This window comes from Pelodiscus sinensis, chromosome 2 (assembly GCF_049634645.1).
Source record: "Pelodiscus sinensis isolate JC-2024 chromosome 2, ASM4963464v1, whole genome shotgun sequence".
Lineage (NCBI taxonomy): Eukaryota > Metazoa > Chordata > Testudines > Trionychidae > Pelodiscus > Pelodiscus sinensis.
In genome coordinates, this window is record NC_134712.1 from 233,877,618 (window position 1) to 233,901,389 (window position 23,772).

At 46.8% G+C, this 23,772-nt stretch overlaps 1 long non-coding RNA gene across 1 annotated transcript in view; it reads right to left on the reverse strand.

Annotated features, from left to right (window-relative positions):
* Positions 1–23,772, reverse strand: part of LOC142826852 (uncharacterized) — a 70,365-nt gene that overhangs the window by 36,657 nt on the left and 9,936 nt on the right. The window contains exon 2 of the long non-coding RNA XR_012901119.1: positions 458–552. This is a non-coding gene — a long non-coding RNA (uncharacterized LOC142826852). The remainder of the gene's footprint in view (positions 1–457; positions 553–23,772) is intronic.

Genomic DNA, 23,772 nt, shown 5'->3' on the forward strand with positions numbered 1-23,772 from the left:
GAATTACCTTATCCTATTCTTTATGTTTCATTACATTATGTTTGCTTTCTACTACTGCTACACATGCAAAGATATTTTCACAAAGATAGCCAGGCCTTTATCGCAAATAAACTCAACAACGTGCATGAGTAGTTCAAATTATTCTTTCCAATTTAGTTTGACTTTAACATAAAGTAACATATTTACAGATCAGGTAGTGTTAAGATGTCTAGACCAGTACCCAGTAAAGTCAATGAAAAGACTACTATTGATTTAAATTGTCATTGGAGCAGATCTGTAGGGGGGTTACAATGTTACTAAAGCCTTCTTCCAGAGCTGTTTGAATGTTTTCAGTTTTTGATAAAGGAATCCAAACAAACAAACAAACAAAACAAAACAAAACAAAACAAAAAGCATGAACAGGTAAATATCCTTGCACACAAAAAAAATCAAGATTTCCAGCTCCCTCTCTTTTTACCAGTTTAACTTCGTCTTTCTTCTCCAGTGCTTCAGTTCCCACTCAGGGTTCATTTAGCAGACATTCCTGTGTTGCAGAGACAAATTTCCACCTGCCTAAAAACCATGATGAAAATGAAAAATATGTTTTATTTGCAATAACAAATAAAGAGCTGGGGCACTTGTACATTTCAATGGAGAAATGCTGAAGTGCCTATCGACTACATGACTAGTAAATTAATCGATATTTAACATCCTTAGTGTGAAGAGGCTTCTACTCCCACTGGCTTTGCTCTGCCTGTTCTGTGGCTAATATTATTATTTCTGTCTCAGTAGTGTCTAAATGTCTGAACCAAGTCAGGGCTCCACTGTCTAATGTTCTGTATAATTTCATAGTCAGAGACCACTTGCCAAACAGAGTTTATAATCTATATAGACAAGCCAGACACAGGGTCAGACGGGAACGGTGAATTTACTTGTGCATGGTCACACAGCAAGTCAGTAGTAGGACTGGAGACATTGACTAGAAGCAAGGTGTCCTGTGCTGCAGTCTGCTGCTCTATCCATTGGATCACATTGACTCTCAGTTAATTGTAAAAATTCGCTAAGGAGCCTGAGAATATGTCTACTCTTGCACCCTAGTTCGAACTAGGGATGCAAATGCAGGCATTCAAAATAGTCAATGAAGCGGGGATTTAAATATCCCGTGCTTCATTAGCATGATCTCGCCGGCGCGTTACTCCACATGCCAGCTGTTTTGAAAGGGAAAGTGCGCGCCGGGATACATTCATTCGAACCAAATCCCTTGGTTTGAACTAACGTTACTCCTCAAAAAATGAGGAGTAACGTTAGTTCAAACCAAGGGATTTGGTTCGAATAATGTGTCCCGGCGCGCACTTTCCCTTTCAAAACAGCTGGCATGTGGAGTAACGCGCCGGCGAGATCATGCTAATGAAGCACGGGATATTTAAATCCCCGCTTCATTGACTATTTTGAATGCCTGCATTTGCATCCCTAGTTCGAACTAGGGTGCAAATGTAGACATACCCTAAGGGAGTTGGAGGCTGGCTGGGATTTTCAGAGGAATTAGGATTTAACTATGTAGCACCTTTTACATGAATGTCAAAAATTCTCTTTCTGGAGAAAATATAAATATATTCTAGTGACTAGGTTATTGCTTGCCACTTCTAACGATATTTGCCTTGACATCATGTAGAGACTGATCCGAAGTTCATTGAAGTGAATAGGTCTATTTCCACTTGCTTAAATGGGTTTTGATGAGGTCCTTAGAATAAACTACAAATGGAAACAAGCAAGTGATCAAAACAGAAATAGTTCCAAAAGGAAAACATACTGTTTAATGCAATCAAACCCACATGCTGTCAGCTTCTCACAATGATGTAAATGGAGAGTCATTTTTGAAGTTAATGGAGAAAACCAGTGTAAACCCAATGTAAGTGAACCTGGCCCAGAGCCGAATGTCCATTAACTTCTCCAGTGAAAGCATTTGCTGTTATATTAAATTTGGCTTAATCTTTTCCCTCAAATTATTGACAGTCACAAGGCATCAAAACAAAGATATTCTGTATTCAAAAGAAATGCTGCAGAGAGTAACATTTCTCTCTTGGCTGTTTTAGTCATTCTTGTTAAGAGAAGAAAGGACACAAAAGAGAAATCTGTGCATAATAAACGAAGATCACACCTTCCCATCTGACATGTAAGAAACAAAACACGTCTCTGGGCCTGATCACTAGCCCACGTATGATAGTTTTATATCAGTAAAATTTCACTGCACTATTTTAATGAAGTGACTCCAGAGTTACATTGATGCAAATAAAATTAAAATGTGTCCATCCCCAACCCCACTCCCGCTCTCCACGTCCAGTGTCAACAGAGCAAAACTCAATAATATTTTCAGCAACAGGAAAGAGGAACTGTAAGCAATAGAACCATGGCAGGGTCATTCTCTCTGCCTGCCAAACATGCACAAACACTTGCCAACAAGGAGTACAGGGAACAATTCTGGATTCTGCCATTCTGTTGTGCTAATTGACCACAGGGTATATGTCAACACATGCAGAACATTCTGTGCTATAAATACACACATACCTGGATTCTGCCACTGTACCAATTGGCTGCCTACACCCATTTATATTAGACTGCTAACACTGCAGGCTATGCTATTCAATTCAGTTATGTTTGTAATCTCATAATGGTTGGTTGATCTTCATAAACAAATGCACAACTAGTCATGGTTTCAAATGAGATATTTCCTGACTATACCATCTGCTGCTCTAAACGTGTGGTTCTAGGGCAAAATACTGTTGGCAAACCACAGTCACTATTTTTGCTGAGATCCAGATAAATCTCTTTGGGTGACAGCATGCCAGAGATGTGGCACTCAAATTCTCAACTGGCTTCAATTTGTGATGTCAGCATTAGCAATGAGCTGCTTCCTCATTTCTCCATTTCCTTCCTACTCCACAAGGCTATTTAGTTCTGCCCATGCATTTCCACAAAAGGAAGAAGCACTGACACTACCAGCCACCTCTTTCTCGATCAGCAAGTTCTAATTGCCCTGATTTGGTCAAATGATAAAGCATTTGAGGTGTAGTAGGGGGGCTCCAGGCTGGGCCCAAAGGGCTTGGAGTATGAGAGCAGGCTCAGAGAAGGAGTTTGAAGTGGGGATGCAGGGTCTGAGTTGAAGTTAGGGTAAAGGAGGAGGCTCAGAGTTGGAGTGTGGTGTCTGGGAAGCAGATAGGGAGTGTATGAGGGAAGGCTCGGGGCTGGGGTGCAGAGTGTGGGAGGGAGTTATGGTGGAGAAGGGGGCTCAGGGCTTGGGCAAGCACAGCTCCCCTATAGTGTGGGGGGGAACATTGGCTCCACATGGCCCATGCTTGCCCGCAGGCACTGCCCCATCAGCTCCCTTTAGTTGGGATTCCTGGCTAATGGAAGCTGCAGGGGTGAAGCCTACCATTGAGGGCAGCATAAGAACAGAGCTTCCTGGTGCTTTCAATGATGCAGCGTTAGCCAGGGAATGAAAGGACTGGCAGCATGCAGAGCCATCACTCTCCTCCATACCAGGATGCTTTGGCCCGGAACACAAGGTTTTTAGGGGCTGCAGTCCATGGACCCAGGCTAACCAGATTTCCCTTATCTTGGGGCCCTGGTCTGCAGCCCTTAAATCCCCCTTCTTAATCTGGCCTTGCTGGACAAGTCACTTAGTCTCACCTCTCTGTTCTTCAGTCCCCTATTACATGGATAATACCACATCCCCACCTTGCTGGCCTGTTGTGAGGACAAAATTATTAAAGGTGATGAGCGGCACCAGTGGCAAGAACCACTACTTGCCAAGGACTAACAGTGTCAGCAGGAAAGGAGGTGAAAGCCATCAACAAAGTCCCTGCAGTGGCATTTCAGAAAGTGGTGTTATTTCTAAATTTGTAGTTTAAAGATTTTAATCTCAACTGACAGAGTAATTCACATTGAAAACATTATCTAGGTTGACTTGTTCCACACTGACATTGTCAAATTAATTCTTAAATGGGCTTAGAACCTCTAGCTGCTACGCGTGTGTGTGTAGAACCAGTGTGCTATGCTAGCAGGAAAGAATGCCACCAGTGAATATGTTGAGTAGCATGATATCATGATCTACAAGTTGGTCCAGCACCCTGGGGACCTGACTGGTCCTGGATGAGGGATTTTGCCAGACCAGGGAGGTCATTTCTGGCCTCTCAGCCACCAGCCCCCTCTAGCCTGGGCTGACTGCTGCCCTCCCAGCTGGCTTCCTCTCCCCCACACTGGCTCCACTTCCCTGTCAGCCCCCGCTGCCCTACCAGGCAGCCCCACAGCCTCTGCTTCCTGGGCTCCCACTACCACACCTGGCAGTCCCACCGCCTCTGCATGCTGGGTTCCTGCTACAGAGCCTGGCTCCTGCTGCCAGGTAGCCCCACAGCCCCAGTACCGGGCTCCTGCTGACATGCATGAGGCTCCCGCTATCCTCCCAGGAAGCCCTGCTATCCTGCCAGCCTGCAGGGCTCCTGGGTGCTAGCCCTCTACTGGGATTCTCTGGTCCTGGAACATCCATGGGCAGGTAGGACCATGGATGTTGCCAAAGCAGAGAGTCCAGGTTAAGAGAGTTTCAACCTGTACTTTCTTCCTAAGCCTTGGTCTACACTAGGGAGTTATTTCAAAACAACTCCCCTTATTTTGAAATAACAAGTGAAGCGTCCACACTACCAAGCCCATTATTTCAAAATAAGGTTATTTTGAAATGATAACTCCTGCATTCCACAAGGAATAACAAGTGAGGATGCTTCACTGCTGCTGTTTCAAAATAACTACTCCCCAGAGTCATTCAAAGTAATTATTCCCTGCTGTTTCCTGGGGCTCTAAGTCAAGACAGCGCATCCATATTAAGGGAGCCTGCCTCGGATTAATTTTGAATCTTCCTGTAGCGTGGGCATGCTATTTCAAAATAGTTATTTGGGAGTTATTATTTCAAAATAAATTATTTTGAAATAATTTTCTAATTTAGACATGCCCTAAAGGACGATTCTTAACATGGGAATAATGAGTTAGAGTCTCAGCTGATATAAAGTGGCACATCACTGTTTATTGGCTCAATATGGAGAAAACACTGGATTCTGGTGATACAGATAAGAAATCATGCACGTTTGGTGGAATTATCAATAGCTACACAGATCGCCTGTCCAACAGATATAATATAGGCTAATAGACTCTCATGTTACACCCGCGAATTCTAGATTAGAATGATTGTGTGAATGTAGCAGGCCCACCGATTGCGGGAGGTAAAGATGGCCATTATCCGGGGGCTTGGCAGTGCAAAGTGGCCTACAACTTGCTGCTACTATTGCAGCGGCCAGAGCCCCGGGCCTTAAACTGCTGCAGCACCATGCCCTGTGCTCCGAGCAACTCCAGGGGTTGGGGAGTTCAGCACCACACTCCATGTGATAAGGAGGGCTTGCTGCTTTCACCCTGCCCCTTCTACTCTTGGCCCCGCCCCTTCCTGGAGCACAGAGACTTCCCCCACTTTACCCAGGGTACCCCAGAGTCAGTCAGCTCTCCTATACATGCCTGCCAGAACTACAGGTGATACCGCACCCCCTGGCTTGAAGTGGTTTCCATCATATACAGTATTTACAGTTTGGTTCAATGGTTTTAAGCAGCCACACTGTAAAAATTGTTCCAGTACCCTTGTGTGTGTACATAGCACTGTTTCAAAAGTTACCAACACCAGAGCCTTTCTATTCTGAGCTGCATGTTATAAACCATCTCATTGTCACTGAGTAGTTTGGGTGATCCATGTAACTAATATGAAATATTAGGAAAGCTAAAGAGGCAGTGTAACCTAGTGGAGGAAGTTTAATGGTAATTTGAATTAGGAGCTTTAATTCGAACGACCTAGTCTGTGCTGTGTGTAGCCATGGGCAGGTAGTTTGAACTACAGGGTATTTAAAAATGGCGGTGCCCAGGAACATGCAAATAAAGCCCGGGATATTTAAATTCTGGGCTTCATTTGCAAGTTTGAATGCCTACATTAGCAACCCTAGTTCAAACTAGGGTGGCAGTGTAGACATACCCCCACTGTTTTAATCACCAGACAAGTCTTTCTCCCTTAGAAAGTATTTGACTATATGAAACCACTTGGCCTGATTTACTGGGAAAGCCTTCCAGAATGACTCTCGCTGCTACAAAGGATTGAAACCCTGACAAAGAAAGATAACAGACTTTTTTTAGTCAGAACCCACCTACTGGAGATTCTGCTGCAATAGAAACAGTTTTGTTTTGTTTTGTTTTTTTAAATGAAGCTCAGGGGAGAGGTTTTGTATCATGGCTTTCAGCTTTTCTGGAGACTGTGAAAATGAATTGCTGTGAAGAACTGGATGCTGCCATTGATAAAACATCTGCTACTTTCTGATTGCCTTTTAGACAACAGGAAATGGCTAATAAGGACTTCATTTGTGCCTCTTGGTCTGCTGAGTGTCCAGTTTTTGTAAGTGTAAAACTCCATTTAGACAAAGGAGCCAGATTCTAACCCGCTGTCGACCTTGCATATGAACTGTAGTGAAGCAGCATAGGCTGTAAGTCAGGTTTCAATTTGGACCAATATCTCAAGTAGTAGGCTGACTAGTGGACAAGATCTGATAGTCAACCATCTGTTTGCAAGCATCTCATTTATAATTTAGACCTAAACTGCCTTTACATTTCCATATTGCTTGCTTCGGTTATTCACACTTTTAGCTTGCTTCAGAAAACATATGGTATACATAATACCTTGTTATTCTGCTGAACTGGGATTTGGATAGTTATTGTAATCATATTACCTATTTCTCACATTTCACATATAATGTAACTAGTGAGTTGGGTTACTCGCAAAAGAGTCAGCACAAATCCTGAAGTTTAAACCTACAGATCTGCTGGGTTGGCATTTAAAAGTGATTTCAACAGATAGCTATTATCTTTATTTTTCCCATAGCTTTCTCATAATGGCATGGATATTTTATTGTGCTTAACCTTATAATTTTGCAAGTGTGCTTGAATTATTTTATCTGGTACCTAAACTGAGTGTAGTAATCCTGATATCAGAAGACCATGTAGTGACGGACCTGGCCGGGTCCGCACTGACCGTGGGGGAGAGACCCCTGCGGTCCATGGGAGAGCAGCTGCCGCGAGGGCCGGCAGCCGGCTGAACGGCGCACTGCCAACACGGACCCGCCAGAGGATGCGGGCAGGCGCGCGCCGCTGGACGAGGAGGGAGGCTCAAGCCACAGAGCCGCGCCCGGCCAGGGTGCCGCACTTCGCCTCGCAGGGCGGGGCCGTGGACGTACGGCGGGAGGAGGGCCACGGGCAGGACGCTGGGGAGGTGGGGCTTACCCCCACGGCATCATTCACCTGCGCCTACAAAGGCGGCAGTGGTCCGCCCAGAAGGAGGAAGGGCAGGGAGCCGTCACCCTGGCTTCCAGGGGGACCAGACACCCAGCACCCGGGACAACGAGAAAGGACGGCGCAAGCAGCTGGCGGCTCGCCTTGGGATGGACTCGGTGCCTTCGGCGGGGTAAGCGAACCGGCATCAGCTCGGCCGTGGGGGCCGACCGATGGGGAGTGGAAGCAGCCCGGAGCGGGACCCTTTTGGCGCCCGTGGGCAGGCGAGTTGCGGGCACCAACCCCGTCTGCCGTGGGGGACAGCTGTTAGGTGCTGTACTCCACTTAGGGCTCCAGACTGGGACCCGGAGGTGAGGGTGGGCCCGGGTCCCCTACTCCCCGCTCACTCCAACCCCAAAGCAGGTGTTCGGGAACTAGAGACGTTCGCACGGGGGCGGGGCGGGGCGAGGACCAAGTTGCAGCCCCGACCCCCCCCAGATGAATACAAGCCCCTGAGGGGCGGAGGGGGGCCCTGCCCCGGACCACGGGGGAAGGGATTCACGCGGTGGTGGGTCCACCGAACACCCCTCCTGCCCGACCTAGGGCAGAGAGGGTGATCGCACCCATCGTCTGGCACCGCGATTAAACTGGGCTAGGGACGCCCAGGACAGTCGAGAGACGGGTGGGTCCACAGAGCCCCCTCTAACCTCCCCCGGAAGGATAGGGGCACTGTGTTCGCACTCAGAAACCCCGTCACACTGGTGGAGAACGTGGGTATCGAGGTAACTTTCCCCCACAGATGAATGCGAACAGGCCAACCGGCCGGCAGTGCCCGTGGTGGGCGAGGAAGTGACGGGCAATCCGATGGAGCCCCGACAGTTCCTCGAGTGGTTCAGTGAGACCCAGCGGCAACAACATCAAGTTCAACAGGAGCAACAGATGCAACTAGTCCAGCAGCTGACCACTCAATTCCAGGAGCACCAGAGGCTGCTGATCCAGGAATTAGCTGCCCAACAGGACCAGTGGCGGCAGACCGTAGAAAAGCGATGGGGGCGGCAGCTGGAGGACAAGGAATGGTGGGGGAAGGACCTAATCTGCCCCTACATCTTACAAAGCTGGGTCCCCAGGACGATCCCGAAATGTTCCTCACTACCTTTGAGAGGGTGGCGACGGTTGCCCGGTGGCCTCCGGACCAATGGGCCACCCTACTGGCCCCCTACTTGAGTGGACCAGCCCAACTCGCCTATCATAGCCTCGCAGTGGCAGATGCTTTGAATTACCACAAGGTGCAAGATCTTAGACCAGGTAGGCCACTCCCCGGAGACCTGCCGGCAGAGGTTTCGACAGGAGGCATTTAAAGGTGGGGGACGGCCCCGGGCAGTGTCTCAGCGACTGAAGGAATGGGCCAACCGCTGGCTAGAGCCAGAACACAAGACAGGCGGCCAAGTCACTGAAATAGTAGTGATGGAACAATTCATCCATATCCTGCCAAGGGAAGGGCAAAGGTGGGTCCGCCGGAATCAACCCACAATGCTCAATGAGGTGGTGACGTTAATGGAGGCCCACCTCCTCGCGGAACGAGAGGAGGGTAGCGGCGGAAGAGTCGTCCTGCCTGGACTGAAGGTAGGGGGGCCCTGGCCCCAGGGAAGACCCCCAGGGAGAGAACCTCCACAGGGGGTGCGAAGAGGGCGGGACTTCCCCCCCCCCCGGCTAGCGCCCGTTTGGTCCCACCCCACCCCCGAGAGGGCTGAAGCCAAGCAACGGCCAGAAGGAGGACCACGGGAGACCTGACCCGGAACAAGGGGCCCCTGCTTCCACTGTGGTCAGGAAGGACACTTCAAGCGGGAATGTCCACTAATGGACTGCACCCTGAACCAAGGGGAGGCGGCCGGGCTCAGGGGGACGGAGGGAACGGGGGAAGCCCCGTGGTACGAAGGGTGTTGATGGAGGGCCGGCCCATCCAGTAACCCTCGTTCGGGCCGACCTAGTCCCCCCCGTATGGCCAGAAGGTGAACCCATATGGATGAGGTGCATCCATGGGGACGTAAGGGAGTACCCCACGGTCCAACTCCACCTGTCCGGGGGCGGACAAGATCGAGTCTGGCCGGTGGGGAAAGCCAAGACCCTGCCCTGCCCCGTGCTCATCGGCCAGGACTGGCCGGGGTTTGAGCTGTTCCTGAAGGGTCAGAACTCCCCCATGGCCGGAAAAGAGATAGAGGAAGCCGACGCCAGGACACCAGTGACGAGCTCGACAGAGGGGGCGATTTGTCTGGAACTCGAGGCGGAACCGGATTTCATGACAGAGCAAAGGATGGATCCCACCCTCCAACATGCCTGGGACCAGGCCATCGTTCCAGAGGACGCGGGACTGGAGGAGGCGAGGGCACCCCAAGGGCCACAGTTCCAGGTATGGGGCGACCGCTTATACAGGATTACGGAGGAGGTGGGGAGGGGGGGTGTGGAAACAGCTAGTGGTTCCCGCCCGGTTCCATCGGGAGGTATTTGAGTTGGGGCACACTAACCCCTGGTCAGGACATCTCGGGTGAGAGAAAACATTGAATCGGGTCCTCCAACGATTTTACTAGCCCGGGGTTTTCCGGGCCATGCGGGATTTCTGTGAGTCATGCCCCGAGTGCCAAAGGATGGCCCCAGCACACGTACCGAAAGCTCCCCTGGTCCCTCTCCCTATAGTGGCAGTACCATTCGAGCGGATAGTCATGAATCTGGTCGGGCCCTTGGAACCCTCGGGGCGAGGGCACCGCTACATTATGGTGGTCGTAGATTACGCCACCCGCTACCCCGAAGCCGTCCCGCTGAGGAACACGAAAGCCCCCACGCTAGCGCGGGAGCTACTCTGGATTTTTTCGAGAACGGGGCTGCCGCAAGCGATCCTCACGGATCAGGGCCCAAACGTGACCTCCCTGGTCATCAAAGAGCTGTGCAAAATGTTGAAAATTCAGCGGCTATGAACTTTGGTTTATTACCCACAAACCGACAGATTAGTTGAGCGGTTTAACCAGACACTTAAAGGGATGCTGCGACGGTTCGTGCAGGATGACCCTAGGGGGTGGGATTTGATGTTACCCAGCCTTCTGTTTGCAGTGAGAGAAGTCCCGCAGTCTTCCACAGGTTTTTCTCCTTTTGAGTTGCTGTACGGACGCCGCCCCCGAGGAATCCTCGACCTCCTGAAGGAGGGATGGGAAAGCCAACCTACCACCGGGCGGGGGACGGTGCAATACATCGTGCAGCTCTGGGACAAACTAAGTCGTCTGGGCGAGTATGCTCGACTGAACCTCAAAGACGCCCAACACCGTCAAGCAAAGTGTTATGACATCAATGCACGTCGGCGGGAGTTCCAGACAGGTGACCGAGTTATGCTACTCCTGCCCACAAAAGAATCGAAGCTCCTAGCGCAATGGCAGGGACCTTTCGAGGTCATCAAGAGGATAGGGGAAGTCGATTATGAAATTAAGCTGTCAGGCCGACACCAGGGGACCCAACTCTTCCACGTTAATCTTCTGAAGAAGTGGGTACCCTGGGACGCCCTACTAATCGCTCCCCCATCAGGAGAGGACGACCTGGGACCATGGGGCGGGGCAGAAACGGAACAGCTCGAGATTAGCCTTAATCCCGACCTGACCCCACAACAACAGGCGCAACTACGTGACATCCTCCAGCGGTACCAGGGGATCCTCACGCCGCAACCAGGCTGAACGACCCTAGGAATACACCAGATCACCACGGAGGAGGGCCGGATTGTGCAGGACCCACTGCAACCCCTGCCCCGGAAAGCCTGGCACACCGTAAGGCGCGAGGTCCAGTTAATGAGGCAGTGGGAGGTCATAGAGGAATCAGCAAGTGAGTGGCGCAGCCCCATTGTGCTGGTCCCCAAGGCCGACAGATCAACTCGATTTTGCATAGATTTCCGGAAGGTGAACGCCGTGTCCCGCTTTGATGCGTACCCTATGCCAAGGGTAGACGAGCTACTGGAACGACTCGGACAGGCGGTCTGGCTTCCAGGGGGACCAGACATCCGGCACCCCGGACAACAAGAAAGGACGGCGCAAGCAGCTGGCGGCTCGCCTTGGGACGGACTCGGCGCCTTCGGCGGGGTAAGCGAACCGGCATCAGCTCGGCCGCGGGAGCCGACCGACAGGGAGTGGAAGCAGCCTGGAGCGGGACCCTTTTGGCGCCCGTGGGCAGGCGAGTTGTGGGCACCAGCCCCGTCTGCCGTGGGGGACAGCTGTTAGGTGCTGTACTCCACTTAGGGCTCCAGGCTGGGACCCGGAGGTGAGGGTGGGCCCGGGTCCCCCACTCCCCGCTCACCCCAATCCCAAAGCAGGCGTTTGGGAACTAGAGACATTCGCACAGGGGCGGGGCGAGGACCGAGTCGCAGCCCCGACCCCCCCCCAGACGATTACTAGCCCCTGAGGGGTGGGGGGGCCCCGTCCCGGACCACGGGGGAAGGGACTCACGCGGTGGTGGGTCCGCCGAACCCCCCCGCCGCCCGACCTAGGACAAAGGGGGTGATCGCACCCATCGTCTGGCACCGCGATTAAACTGGGCTAGGGACACCCGGGACAGTGGAGAGACGGGTGGGTCCGCAGAGCCCCCTCTAACTATCCCCCCCCCCGAAGGGATAGGGGCGTGGTGTTCGCACCCAGAAACCCCGTCACACATGTTTTCCTTTGAAATCCAGCACATTCAGGTTGTGTTTCCTAACACAGAGTGAAATGAAGAGTGTTGGGGGTGGCTGGGAAATTTATAAACAAAGATTTCTGCAGTTCCTTCCAGCAGTCTTTCTCCTTCTGTCTGTGTGTTTCGCTGAACAGTCTACTCCCTGGAGATTTTGTTAATTCATTTACTGTAGTATATCTCCTGCTTGGTGAGAGGAATTTCACATTATGCAAAGCACCAACATGCAGTACTTTGATGCAATGAAGATTTATTCATTAAACTTAATTATTTGTTCCACAGGTAAGAAGCCTTGCATTTCACCATTTGCTAGCTCTTTCTGCATGCCTGCATGCTACATCAGATATTCATTAATATGAAAGGGGAGTCAGTGGATGATTATTACAAACTGGAGAGATTTCAGAAAGATCATTTTTTATTTTTTTATTGCAGGCATTTTGTTGAGTAAGCACCACTGGACTGAAGAAGGGGGAGCATCCATGAGTCTGCAACATGCACATTTCATTGTTTGTCTATTTAAGCTATTTACTGATATTTATAAAGCTCCCGCTCAGTGGAAATTCTTTGATTTTGTAACTATGGTATGTAAATTCTCAGCAAAAAAAAATTCCCTTCCCCCGGAACTCAAGGCACCCTAAGGGAGCAGGAACAGGTAGGAAACAGTCAAGGCTAGGGCTCTGCTTCCTGTTCACCCCAGATATGTATTGCTCAATACAGCCAACTGTGCACATAAGGGGAGAATGTTGCACATCTTGTGTTCCTACCTGCACCTCCTCTCTCACAGGGCACCAGCAATCTCTCTGAGGAACAGAGCAGCTTCTCAATGCCCCTAATCCAGGGCTGTACGTAAGATGCACAAACTAATGCCAAAAGATTTTAATTAACAGACGCAAAGTATTAGTGCTTCCCTCTAGATGTGTTTGAAAAACAGAAAACAATTTCACTGCACATCGCCAAAGAGGGCCGTAGATGTCAAGGCCAAACAGGATCATTGGATCATTTTGTCCAGTGACTGTTGAACTGTGAGTCACGACTCATGAACCAGCTTTAGTGGAGTCACTGGGGCCCGGGGCTGAAGCTGAAACCAGAGCCCTGCCACCTGGCACTGAAGCCAAAACCCTGGGGGGCCAGCAAGCTTGCTGGGCCCCTGGGCAATGTGGAGGAAAGGGTGGGCTCTGCACTATCAGAACGGGTGGAGCCTTGGGTAGAAGGTGTGGGGCTGGGAGCAACCAGCCCTTAGCATCACCCAGAGTCCACCACCCAGAGTTCTGGTGATGATTTCAAGGGCCCAGGGTTCAAACAGTGATTTAATGCAGTAGCTGGAAAACCCTGGCCCTTTTGAATTGCTGGGCCCCAGGGCAATTGCCCTTTTCCCCACCTCCTGTTTGCCATTGGCAGGCCTGCCAAACCCTGAGGGTTTCAATACTGGGTAGCATGGCTTGGGATTTGACTTTAGCCCTCGGCAGTGGAGGTTCTGCTTCAGGTCCTTCCCGCCCCCGCTGCCTCAAGTCAGCAGGGCTTTTCAGCCCTGTGTGGGATCATGTGTAACTTTTGTTCTCAGAAGAAGGTTGTGGTACAATTACATAAGAACATAAGAACGGCTGTACTGGGTCAGACCAAAGGTCCATGAAGCCCAGTAGCCTGTCTGCTGACAGTGGCCAGCACCAGGTGCCCCAGAGGGGGTGGACCAAAGAAAATGATCAAGTGATTTGTCTCCTGCCATCCCTCTCCAGCCTCTGACAAACAGAGGCCAGGGACACCATTTCTATCCCCTGGCTAATTACGTTTGAGTACTGCGGATAGTCTGATCAGGAAATAAAACAGGCCAGGAAATTTCAACCAGTTACCCCTGAAAGGATCCCAATAACGTGCTTGACTAAAACATACCTTCCAGAGAATTACCCAGTCATGATTTAAAGATATCAAGAAATGGCAACTTTATCACTTACCTTGGCAGATAAATCATAATACAGTAGACTTCCGATAATCTGGAACCTATGGGACCTAAGTGGTACCGGATTATCGGATATGCCGGACTATCAGGAGGTACTATAAGGTGGTTATATATATACTGTGTACATTATATACTGTATATAAAGTGTTCTTAGCTCTTTTTGGGTATGTCTGCACTACCCCGCTACTTCGAACTAGCAGGGGTAATGTAGTCATCCGCACTTGCAAATGAAGCCCGGGATTTGAATTTCCCGGGCTTCATTTGCATAAAGCCGGCCGGCGCCATTTTTAAATGCCGGCTAGTTCGAACCCCGTGCCGCGCGGCTACACGCGGCACGGAGTAGCTAGTTCGGATTAGGCTTCTAATCCGAACTAGCTGTACTCCTCATGGAATGAGGAATGAGGAGTACAGATAGTTCGGATTAGGAAGCCTAATCCGAACTAGCTACTCCGTGCCGCATGTAGCCGCGCGGCACGGGGTTCGAACTAGCCGGCATTTAAAAATGGCGCCGGCCGGCTTTATGCAAATGAAGCCTGGGAAATTCAAATCCCGGGCTTCATTTGCAAGTGCGGATGACTACATTACCCCTGCTAGTTCGAAGTAGCGGGGTAGTGTAGACATACCCTTTATTGTACATACTGTATACAGTATACTGTAATGTTTTAGTTTTTTAAAACCTTTTTTACCCTTTTTGCTCAGTTCAGCTGCTGCCGCTGTTACCTTGTGACTCATTTTTTGTCGAAGCAAACTCACTAGGCGCTTGCCATTTTGATGCCGGACTATCAGGAGTGCCGGACTATTGAATGCCGGACTATTGGAGTTATACTGTAATAGTTACCCTCAACTATTAAAACTGTGTGACTCATTTGTATCCTGAATTGAAATTTGTCAATATCATTCACATTTTCCATGGTTGAAATATATCTTCAAACTATTTTTCAAAATAATTTACATAAAACAAAAATGTAACTGAAATGTTATCAATCTTTTTATCAAAATAATTATCAAGCTTTTGGTTTCACAAAAGCCTTAAAGTCAGTGATTGTGGATTGTGGAAGCTCTGAGGGCTCCTTGGGGTGAACACTCTCCCTCAGGGCCTCCTGGATCCTGACAGCCCCCCGATGAACTCCCTGGATGGCAGCCTGCAGCAAGTGCAGCCGGGCTGATGGCAACAACCCCACGAGACACAGCAGCACTCAGGGCACTCCAAGACAGGACTGCTTTGCTGTCTCTCATCGAGGTAGACAAGCAAGAGGGGAACCATGAGAACTGTCTGTCCAGGGTGGAGATAGGGTCCCTTTAAGCACAGAGTTCAGTTTGCCTCAGGCAGCAGCCCTGCACACTGAATCCAAACCTGATGCCCTGCCGGCACTGGTTCCGGCATGCCTTAACTTCAGTTCAGAGTCCAATCAGTGTGGACGTGCTATTTCAAAATAGCAAAACGTTATTTCAAAATAGGTTTTGTGTGTAGATGTGTTAATTCAAATTAGCTTAATTTGAATTAACTATTTTGAATTAAGTTAACTCAAATTAATGCTGTAGTGTAGACGTACCCTAACCTAGAACATAAGACTGTCCATACTGGGTCATGTATCCCATTATCCTGTCTTCTGACCAAGCCTCCCTCCCCAGCCAGCAGGGACCTTCTGTTTCCCCCCAGCTCCCTCGGCTAGCAAGGGCCCTCTGTCTTCCCCTCAGCCAGCAGAGGCCTTCTGTTTCCCCATATTGCCCCCAGCCAGCAAGTGCCTTCTGTCTCATCCAGACCGCCCCTTCTCTCTCCTCCCTCTTCCTCATCCCAACCCCCTATACCTCCCTTATTTTTTCCTGACAGAATTTAGCCTAGTGGTTAAAGTCCTTCTCTGCAAAGTAAAAGATCTAGGTTCAAATCACTGCCCCCTTGGGGAAAATATTAATTTAGATTCTGAAAAAAATCAGATGTGATTTAACTCAAAATACAGTTTGTCCGCAGTTCAAGAATTGACGTTCAATTGAAAAACAATTATTCTCTCAGGGTATGTCTACACTACAGCGTTAATTTGAGTTAACTTAATTCGAAATAGTTAATTCGAATTAACGCATCTACACACAAAACTTATTTCGAAATAGTGTTTTGCTATTTTGAAATAGCACATCCACACTGAGTGGAGCCTGAACCGAAGTTAAGGCTGGCTGGAACCAGTGCCGGCAGGGCATCAGGTTAGGACTTAGTGTGTGGGGCTGCTGCCTGAGGCTAACTGAGCTTCATGCTAAAAGGGACACTACCCCTACCCCGGACAGACTGTTCTCAGGGTTCCCCGCTTGCTTGTCTACCTTGATGAGGTGCTGCAAAGCAGTCCTGTCTTGGAGTGCCCGAGTGCCTGCACTCGGGACACCACAGCACTTGGCCACATGGAACCAGATCTGCCCTTGGGCACGCCAGTGTGTTTCGTGGGGTCGTTACCATCAGCCCAGCTGTACTTGCTGCAGGCTGTCATCTGGGAGGTTCATCGGGGGGCTGTCAGGATCCAGGAGGCCCTGCGGGAGAGCGTCCACCCCAAGGAGCCCTCAGAGACACCCCGGTCCTCCCCACCAGGGGCTCGTGCCCCATTCCTCCCTCACGTCCTTCCACTTACTCCTCCCTAGTCCCCCTTCCTGATGTCAAATAAAAGAAACATATGTTCAAAAATAGAAACTGGGTTTATTGAACAAAGCTGGGGGGGGTGAACCTCTGGGGAGACTGGGAAAAGGAGGTGGAAGAGGGGAGGGGAAAAGCTGGGATGAGGGAGCTGGAAGGGGGAAGCAAGGAGAAGAAGGAGGATGGGAAGTTCATGGTCCAGGGTTGGGGGTCTCGCCTGACCAACTTGATTGTCATGCAAACCTGCTCCTGGGTTCTCATGTGGCCTTTGGTGCCAAGTCTGGCAGCTATCCTGCCATAGAAGGACACATTCCTCCATCTAGTGTGGAGCTCATAGACGTTGGGGGCATCCCCCCCACCAAACCTAAAAAAGTCCATGATCTCCACCCTGGACCAGGAAGGTGCCCACCTTCTCCAGACCCTGTCAGGCTCCTAGGAGCTGGCAGACTGCTCCTGGGGAGCGGTGGAGGACTGGCTGCCAGTGCTTTGCTGGCTCATGTTTTGGAGTCACTCGGTCAGGGGCCCCGGTGGCCACTGCTGGCTCTGGGCTGGCAAGCTTGGAGCTGGCATAGTCACTGTGGCCGGGGTCTACCCCTTTAATGGCTCCGGGGCTGGGCGAGGAGAGAGAAAGTTTTCCTGGTTGTGCCCAGAGTGGCCACCAGGGCTCCCTGGGAAGGGCTGGAGGTCCCCTATTTCGAATTAACTGTCTACACAGCAGTTAATTAGAAATAGCTATTTAGAATTTGGCGTTACTCCTCATAAAATGAGATTTACAAAATTCAAATTAAGTGCTCCGGTATTTCAAATTAATTTTGAAATAGCAGTTTGCATGTATAGGCTCTATTAAAGTTAATTTGAAATAATGGCTGTTATTTTGAATTAACTTTGCAGTGTAGACATACCCTTAAAGAACAGCAAAATAAGACAATCACTGTAATCTCTTTAATCTAGCTAGTTAGCCACTAAAATTCTGACACTGCAGTTTCAGTGCTGGGTAAAAACCTCGGAAGGCTGTATTACTCATAACTGATTTGTATCTTGTTATCTTTTAGTGTTCCATTCATTTAATCTTTGAAAACTATGACAGTCATCTGACATCGACGGAGCATGTGCAGATGACTAGATGCCCCAGGCTATGTGAGAAAGTGTTGGTTAAATCCCAGAAGCTGTTTACAGTGAAAACACAGAAGTACTCCTTGGATAGCTAGTGTTGTTTCTTGCACCACATGACAGCTAAATCAATACTGTTCCTTTTTTTAAATTAATCTGCCACACGTATATATCAGTTTAATGAATAAGGCTTTGGAAATTGGACTAATGTTTAAGTTTCCAATAATAACAGAGGGGTAAGTATGCTGTAGAGACATCAGTTGAGAGGTATTTGGAATTACAGATTGTAATTGTTGCCATTGGGTATTAACCATTCATCTGCCTTTCACATGCTGCTACACAAGTGCTTGTCTCCACTTCTCGGGATATCAATCTCTCAGGGTTTGATTTAGTGGGTATAGTAAGGATCCTCTAAATTGACCGATTATTGCTCTCTCATCAACTACAGTACTCCACTGGGTCACAAGAAGTAAGGGAAATTGCAAGAGATTTTCTCCCACTGACCTCCCACAGTGGGGATGCTGTGGAAATTTGAACTAAGGTACAGAGTATCTTAGGTTGACTTTCTTCCCAAGTGTAGATCTGGCCTTAGCAACAATCTGGCCTTTATATAGACATACTAGGAGAACAGACTCTGCCAACTCTCACACAATCTGTAATGTAATCCCTGACCTGAGGGAGCCCAGGAGTTCCTACAAAGTTCCTATCCTTTTTGTGTGCAATCAATAAAAGGAGGTACATTCTGCCCCCACGCCTACACAGTGGCCAGCAGTGTTTTCAAAGGGATGTAAGCATATTACTTCATCCATCCTTCAAAACAACCTGGGAGCACTAGGAGATATAGTTCCCAAAGGCCTTCCTGAGGAGTGTGTTTCTGCACTGCACCTTACATTGGGACATGCCTGAGTGACACAATTAATTCTTTGTACTTGTAGTATCATACTACTAATAAGCTTAGCACTATCCAGCATCCAATGGGAAAAACCAGGGCAAAATGCAAATCTCTATTGTATCAGTGGAACAATTTCAGTGATTACAATGATACTGGTCTGGATCCTCAGTGGTGTAAATGAGAATCTGACTCCAAATATTTCTGAACGTTCTGACTGGGACTTTGATGAACCACTGAACTGTGGGACAGAGTATATATCATTAACCTGTTCAAAGTGAGCTCCTCTACTTTCTTATGCAGGCTGGGAAATCCTTCCAATTAATCCCATGGATTTCCCTATTGCCTGACTTGTTTTCCTTATGAATCTACTGCCTAAAACAATAGAGGGGTTTCCAACCATCTGAGGGATTTTTAGTACTCCAAGCACAGTCAGTTCATGTTACTTAAATAAGAAAAAATTCTCATGTACAAAGTCTCTCTGGCCAGTGGTCAGGTTAATATTTATACACGTTGTACAGAATACCCAAAACTTCATAACAGCAGAAGGGTTACTTCCTTCATGAAAGAAAGCACACTTAGTGGTAATTTTCCAAAGTATTATAAATTGTACTGCAATATATTGGAAGGTATTGTGATCTTTAGTGTTTCTACCATTGTCATAGAATAAGGTATACATATAAAAACCTTTGAAGAATTGCAACATTGAGAAATAGACTGTGACTTGGACTATACACTTATGCAAGAGAATCCCCTTCTGAAGGTTTGGATATATAAGCATATATTCAGCCAACAACTTGAGTGCCACTAAACTGAAGACCTCTAAAGCTGAAAGGATGAGTTCTTACATCTTGAGCAAAAGAGCCAGCCTCTTATACTATGAATTATAATAAATCCACATTCTCTATGGATCAGGTCCAGAGGGAGATGAGTAACTCACATTGGCTGGTGGGTTACACATGCTTTCTTACTCACTCCGCAGCACAGGTGGACAGGGAGGGATGAGGAATATGGGAGTCTTGGTTATACATCCTTGTCACTCACTGGCCAGAACAGCTGAGCTGGAGATGCAGCGAGTGGTGCTCTACTTTTCTGCTAATATAGGGCAACAACTAACTGCTATCATGCCAGAGGAAGAGGAGATAGTGTAGAAGTTGTGACTCAGAGAAATATCTCTGAGTTTTGATGTGTCTTGAGATTAGCCCTGTCATACTGAAGTTTATACACCACTCCTTCTCCAGGGGTGTGACCAAAGTCACACGTTAGCCCTTTCTTTATGTATCTGTTGTAAATGAAAATGCTTCCCTCTAAATTGTGTATGAAATGCGGTGAATCACGTCTTTCTCCTGCATGAGTCCCTTTTCCCATTTCAGTACCATACACTGCCATCAATCCCTGAAAAGCGCTGATGGATGCTACGAAAAAATGAGGGACTACCATAAGAGGCACCCAGCCACTACTCTGAACACTGTTCTTGCATGCAGTTTCCTCCCTATGTCTCTCAGTTTATAAGTGATTTGGGAGGAAATTCTGGCCTCACTTGAAGTAAATGAGAATGTTACTATTTCCCTTTGGTTTCTTATATCTTTGAAATGTCCCTAAAAAACTGGAGGGTCTAGGATTTTGGTAGTTCCTTTCAGTGGAACTTATCTTTCAACTTATTTAATATCTCCCACTGGTAGTACCTTGATTCACCAGAGTTGTTCCCAATTGCCATTGGTATAAGGCCAATTCCATTGGTATAAGGCTTAAGTCACAACAGGCCAGATTCTGACACTTTTGATCTTCGGATTGCCCCATAATTACTTATGGGGCCTACTGATACTCATCAAAAGCATAGAGGTAGATTCTTGCACTTATATATTTTCCAGAACAGAATAAGGTGGCTTTAAAGCAAACGAAGCAATTAATAAACCCTTTGGATACTGCAGGTGCTAAAACAGGCAATTCAATCATCTCATCATCTGATGAAGTGGGTTTTGCCCATGAAAGCTCAAACTATATATTTTTATTAGTCTCTAAGAGGCCACAGGACTACTTGTTGTTTTTAGAAAAAAATATGTTCAACGGGAGTATCATACTGCAGTCTGCCCGATAATTTCCTTCAAACACTTGCCAAAACTAGATAAGAACAGCTGATCTGAGGGTATCTGTAACAAAAACTTTTCCATGTCAGTGTGTCTTATCATATGATGACTGCAAAGCGCATGTCCAAAATAATAACACACATTCTTTCACAGTTCTAAGCAGTCATTGTTCTTGAATCAGATGATAACTGCTTGATCTGAACATATTGGACCAAAGTGGTTCTTGGTTTCCTGAACCCCACCCCCAATTGCTGTATTTTTATACAGCAGCATGAATACTATAGATACAAAATGTCATTAACAGTAAGGTTATTGTCGTAACTGACTAGAGGTTTGTAATTAAGACTGAAACTTGTCTGTTTCTAATGCATTACATGGGAGGAAAAGAAAGCACATCAGCAAGAACTCATTATAGAGCTAATGTGCTGTCTTTTGTATTTTAAATATGATTTTGGAGAGTTATATATCTTTTTTATATTATATTTTGTTCTGAAAGACAATTTTTCCCATCTCCAGTGAACAAACACACATGGACAGATAACTGGCAATGTTTGTTTAAGAAACAACAAATCACAGCAGCAACAAAACAGAACATTTATTTAGCCAAGGAAAAGCAAAAATAAGAAATAAGGAAAGGATCCAACCCAATGAATTTTCCTCCAGCTGCTGGCTCATCCGCCTACCTACCCAGTCATCCACCACATGTGTCCATGTTATTCTTTAGAAAGGAGTGTTCCCTGAATCAGGATTCCATCCATCATAGAAATACAGCCAGATTAACTCCTCCTGTAACTCAGGGATAAATCAAAAGATACTGAAATCGAATCAAAGAAATGAGATATTATTGTGATGAATGCAGTGAACATAGATGTATTAGATACTAAATAAATAGATGTATGAACATAAACACAAAAGTAAATGGATATAGAACGTACAGAACTTTAAAACCAAGAACTTGAGTTGTCTGGGACAGGGATTTTATTTATTATTAATTATTATTATTATTATTATTATGTTTGCATAAGTATCAGAGAGTTTGTCATGTTAGTCTGAATCTGCAAGAACAACGAGAAGTCCTGTGGCACTTTAGAGACTAACATATATTGGAGCATAAGCTTTCATGGGGCAAAGACCCACATGCATCTGACAAAGTGGGTCTTTGTCCACAAAAGCTTATGCTCCAATATATCTGTTAGTCTATAAGGTTCCACAGGACTTCTTGTTATGTTTTCATAGTGTCTCTTTCAATGAGGGCTTCATCCTTAAGTTAAGTCCTTTGGAGCCATAACAATGGAATTCTATTATACATTTAAAAAACTCCTCTTAAATGATAAGACCTAGGACTACTAAACTTGGTATGAAGCTTCCTCTTATAACTAAGCGATGCAAGGTGTTGGTTGTGCCAGGAAAATGGGATATGCCTGGAATGGAATTGCTTCTCATAAAACTAAACAGAAGAAAAGAGACAGACTCACCAAATCAAGTACAGTTCTCAAAAAACTGACATAAGTGAGCAAATGTTAAGAGACACTGAACCAAAATGAGCTGGAAAAACAGGAGGAACCCGGAATAGGATTGCTTCTGAATAAACCTTACCAAAAGAGATAAAACAGAGAAATTTGGAATAGTGCTCTGTTTTGGTACAGATATACCAATGGTTAAGGTTTGAAAACTAGAAGACAATGTTATTAGAAACCAATTTGACTATAGCCCTTTTTGTTAAAACACAGCAAATGATTAGAGGTTTATATGAATGAAGAAAAATATACTTGATTCAATCACAATTTAAAAAAAATTACTAAAATTAATTTCTTAAAAATAAACACTGTATTTTTGAAAAATATAATCATTTTAATAAAACATGTACATTTTAATTTTATTTTAAAAAAGTTAAGGACCCAAGCAACATCAGGTAAATCTGGTAGTAATAAATATAGAACAGAGATAAAATCAAAATAACCATAAATAAGACGAAAGAGTTGGAAATATATGAAGAGATTAGATGAGATTAGACTAGGAAGCATTTTGCTCATCTAGGCCTAATCTTGTAAAGACTTGTTCACATAAGGATTCTTTGCTTTTATAAATAATCCTTACTAATATAAATAGTCTCCTTGTCGGCTTGCATGTGTGAGTATTACTCCTGTGAATGAATCTTTCAGGGTCAGGCCCACCAACTTGACCTGGCACTGAGCATCGCAGGCCTGATCCAATTGGAGACACTGGAAGTATTCTTATTGTCTTCAGCGGGATGTGGGTCAAGCTATATCTGTGTCAGTGACATCATTGTTCCAATCAATCTTAGTCTGTAGCACGAAGAGGAAAGAAAATTGGAAGGAGACTAGAAGCAAAGACAAAAGTGAGTAAAGTCAAAAAAATATGGTATGTAGCATAATGAAAATATGTGATGACATGGGGAGCTGTAAAGTTTTTATTGCCTCTTGTTTAGGAAAACCTGCATAGCTCACCCTTGAGTAATATGATCATCTCAGACTCATGGCAATAAAACCTTTACAGCACCCAGCACCATCAGGTAGTCTGTACATACACATACTTTGTATAACTTAAAATGATTTGAAAATAGTTTCCTCCCTCCCATGTTGAAAGCCTTTAGAACAAAGACATATTTGCTTCACATCCCATTTTACAGCATGGCTGAAAGCACCCCAGTGAATTTATCGTGGAAATGTGGGCTCTGCCCTAGCTGCAGTGAAAGTAAGAGTGTCACTACGGGGGAGGAAAAGAAGAGAGCAAGAGCCTCTGGGAAAAGTTATATGGCTTTTAAAAAGTCTACGAGACAGACATTTGACACAGGACTGGGAGTCTAGAAGGCTGAACTCCATTACGTCATTATGGACCTGTTCACAAAGGTATTTAGGTTCCCAACTCAATAAAATCTAAGACCCTAAATATATTTGAGAAGCTGGGCCTAATTCACTGACTGACTTTGGATATGCCACTTGTAGCTTTGTGATCATTAGAGGTGTAGAGCATACACACCTCCACTTGACTTCAGTGGAGCCTTTGGGTAACCAACATTTTTGTAACTCAAGCCAATTGCCACTTTGTCAGTCAGTTTTTCACCTGGAGATGAGAATACTCG